The sequence below is a fragment of the Lolium perenne genome, chromosome 7 (genome assembly GCF_019359855.2).
Source record: "Lolium perenne isolate Kyuss_39 chromosome 7, Kyuss_2.0, whole genome shotgun sequence".
In the NCBI taxonomy this organism is placed as follows: domain Eukaryota; kingdom Viridiplantae; phylum Streptophyta; class Magnoliopsida; order Poales; family Poaceae; genus Lolium; species Lolium perenne.
This window is the reverse complement of record NC_067250.2, coordinates 226,442,143-226,446,507: the sequence shown is the minus strand read 5'-3', so window position 1 is coordinate 226,446,507 and position 4,365 is coordinate 226,442,143.

Here is a 4,365-nt window from a genome sequence, read left to right as displayed (position 1 = left end):
ACTACTAAGGCAGCGTGTCCTGGTTTTGGTATGGTCATCGGGTGATCTGCTCGACTGAACGTAATGTTCTGAGAGGACCACTCGACATACTCGGGGATGTTCGCCATGATGCTTTCTGCCAGGTTAATCTCTCGGGTGAGCTTCTTCATCTCTCTTTTCGAGACACCTGTCCTATGGATCATGCTCATCTGCCCACGTGGTGGTGGAAACGCCTCGTTTGGTTGATGAGGTTGAGCCTGCTGGACTTGATGCTGCGGTGGAGGTGGGGGTGGTGGTGGCAGCGGTTCTGGCACACTTTGCTGGATGAGTTTGTGCATGTCAATGAACTGCCGACAGTCCCTGAGCAGGTGACTCGACTTCGTTTTGCCGTCCTTAGAATCGACATACGAGTGCAGGTAACAGGGGGCGTTGATCTGCTCAGCGTAGGACAGTTCGGGAGTCCTCTGCTGTCGTGGTTTATAATTGCCACGGTTCCCAGAGTTGTTCCGATTACCGTCCTGTCGATCGTCTCTTCTATCGTCATATCGATCGTCCTGCCGATCAGAGTACCCTGCGGCTACCAGGTTGTTGTCATCATAGTTGCGGTTCTTCCTTCTCTTGTGACGATCCCTTCGGCCACCCGAATCGTGCTTTGGCTGGTCATCGTCTTCGTCGTCGCTGCGCTGTCGTGGCCTTCGCACGTTGTCCTCACCATCAGCCCAGCTGTTGGCGATTTCCATTAACTTGGTTATGGTTTTTGGCTTTTTGCGTCCGAGTTCTTCTATGTAGCTCTCACGCCGGACGCCATCGTTGAAAGCGTCGATTGCTCTATCGACAGATACATCTTCGGCAGCATTTAGGAGTTTGGTGAATCTCTCGATGTATGAGTGCATCGACTCCTTCTGCTTTTGCTGGCAATTCCGTAACTCTTCAATCCCGACGGGTCTCTTGTATGTTGCTTGGAAATTGGCAACGAAGGCGTCTACTAGGTCGTCCCATGATTTAATGGAACCCTTCGGCAACCCCCTTAGCCAGGCTCGCGCTGAATCTTTGAGGTAGAGTTGCAAGCACTACATTGCTGCTATCTGGTTCCCCTTATGCAGAATCACAGTCTGCAGGTAGTCGTCTATCCAAGATCTTGGCTCATGCTGCCCATCGTATTTGGCAGCGTCGGTAGGTGTGTGCTTGAACTTTTTGGGCGGCATCGCCTCGCGGATTTTGTAACTTAGACAGTCGGCTCCCCTGAGCTCGTCGTCGTACTCCTGATCCTCACCCGAAGAATCACTGTCGTTCTCCTTCCTAATTGTGCGTCGTCGCCTTGCTTTGTCGATCCTGCTCTGGGTGATTTCATCCCGATCATCTCTCGCATGATGCTTTGAGCCACTAGCCTGCAATGTGGTCTTTTCCTTTTGCGGAACTAGATTATTTCCCAATATCGCAAGACTTTCCAGGGCGCCTCGATGAGCTTGAGCCATGGATCCTTCAGGGCGCAGGTTGATGAGGTACGCAGCGAGGTTGGTTGTTGCTCCTGCAACGGTTTTTGGCCGTGGCATACCTGCGGTGTCTGTAGTTATAATTGACTTGGTCAGGTTCGACATGATTTCTCTAGCGTCATCTTCCGAAAGCCTGGATAGTCTCGACCAGTGTTTGCCTGCCCCGTGAGTATTTCGAGAGGCGCTCCCTTGCGAGCCTCTTCGTCGTTCGCTGGATCGATCTGCCGCAGATAGGCGTCTCTCGAGGGTGGCTTGCTCTTTCGATAAGTGCACCCGGTTGTTCTCTAGTATAGAGCGATAAGCATTGAGGGTTCCAACCGAAGTTCCTGCGGGGAGCGGCGTATTGTTAAGTACTGCTGCTTTGGCTGCTGCCCACTCCTCGTCCGCGATGGTGTAGTCGCTGTTGCGGTTGCTGGCGCTATTTTCGAAACTTGTTCGTCTGGTAGAACGAGGAGTATGATTGTCAACACCCGGATTTTTAAGTCCGAATGCCTATTATGTCATACATCGCAATCCCAGGAATATTGTTGTTGCGAGGCATAATAGTTAAGTATCACAGTCATCATTCATTACAAACCATAAGTCTTACAAATTTGGAATCACATGATCCATATTACACGAATAGTTGATCTATTGATCAACGAACAAACACAAGTTCATAGTTCAACATAGCGGAAGCGTAAGATACAAGGACTCTCTAGTCCACAGGCCAACGCTTGACGTCGGAAGGCGCTTAGTTGTCGTAGGCGTCCTGCTGGTCATCTCCTTGGTCATCTTCATACTCTGGCCATTTGAATAGCCAGGGACAAAGCCGTGAGTACGTTGAGTACTCGCAAACTAATACTAATGTAAGTGCTAGACATTCTAGTAGGGTTTGCTAAGCTCTAGTTTATTTGCATAAAGCTAGTTTTAGTTCACAAAGTTTGAGAAAAGCTTGTTCAAGTGCTAACTAACTCAAGTGGGAACATTAGTGTCATTCCCACCATTCAAGTGGTGATTTCAATTCAATCTACCACAAGTCATTTTACCATCATCTTTCAACATCATTTTCAAAGATATGACATCGGAAACTGTATAGCCTTTCCAACCGTCCGTAACCGTGGACGCGGCTATTCGAATAGGTTTACACTCTGCAGAGGTTGCACACTTGTGCCACAACATTTGATTTCATCCGTCGGGATTACCCCGAATCATCGTAACACAGTACGCGGATCATCAACCATAACCTTTCACTTACGAATCCTAGTATGAGCACCTCTCCCCATGAGCTTGGCCTCCCAGTGAAGACCAAGCTGTCGGCACAGGAACTGCACAGGGCTTGGGCCGGACATTCACCTCATTTCGCATCATATCATATCATTTCTTTTGTGGTAGAGGCAGCTTTCGGCATAACCCCGATGACGCTTGTTTAGAGGGAACCCATACTAAGACGCATAAACTTCCAGTTAAGCCCTACCCATAATCAGGTATTTTGGGGGTACTTGATAATTGGAAATGTATCGCATTCAAACCAACATCATTGTTTATCAAAAATCACCATCTTCTCTTGTTCATATTCACCTTCAAAAATCATTCAATGGAATGCATCATCATTCCAAGGTTTCAAAAATCATTTAAAAATCACATTGTTCCCATCTAGAGTAGTCAAGTTTAGTTCATTAGCACTAGCTCTAATTCATGAGGGGTGCTATCTTGCTTTGCTTGGGAAAGACTAACTCACTACTCTAGTAACCAACTTGTACTTTGACCAAAGTTAACTATAAAAGTAACTCATTTAGAAAACAAGTAAAAACTTGTAAAGTAAAAACTTGGGATGGGTTCATATAAGATAAGATAAGAAACATGGTGCCTTGCCCCAAGGGGCTTTGCACTTTGCAAGAATATTAGCTTGCATTGGTAGTAGCTTGCCTTGGTAGTTCTCAAGCTGTTCCTCCTCCTCCTCTTGGTAGCAAACTTCTTCTTCGGTGTACTCTCCGGTGCTACCGTCTAAATTGGAATACGAGTATAATTACTCACTAATTCAATGGCTATTCCATACATCACATACAACACACAAACTATTCTATGCACACAAATAAATTAACTAGAGTGCATGGGTTGTGGGATTTAAATAGAATTCACTTCTTGGTATTTCATATGTAAATGATAGTTTCCATAGGGTTCTTGAGAAATAATTTCCTCTCATTGAAATCTTCTTAAGATTTAATTTCTCCAACAATCATGGATGAACTCATATTGACCTAAGTCAAATGTTCATCATCATCATTTGGGGAAATGATTTAAATGAGGTAGATCACCTCATACTATTTAAATAACACTATATTTGATTTAAATCTCAAGTAATTCATATAAGAGAGTTTGAAACCAGGGGTCCAAACATCCCATGAATCCATATGAGACAAGTTTAAGTGAAGTGTAAGACTCCACATAATTTGTTTTAATAGTTTTGGATAATATCAACTAGTTAAACTAGCCATAATATCCATTCCTTAAACTATGGCATGATCATACAAAGTGACCACACCATTTTATTGCATAAACAATTAGTGTAAGTCACTTGTGAGCTATTAGAGTTGGAATTAACTTAATATCTATTTTGGTTGATTTTTAAGAATTATTTGAATAGGGAAAAGTCCCTGTCTTGTTATTTTTATCATATTTATTCTACAAAGAATCTGACCATGGGGCCAGTGGCATGTTGTAGAGAATTTCAGTGGCTTTCTAACAACATAAAATTCACTAAATTTGGTTTAGCCAATTTGAAACTATTTAATTTCAAAGTTTGGGCAGTATTGAAATTCATTTGAATTAATTAAACTCTGTTTGAATTAAAAAGGCCGGCGGGAAACTAACTGGGCCGAAACGGTTTGAAAAATGGAGAAACGGCCCAGCA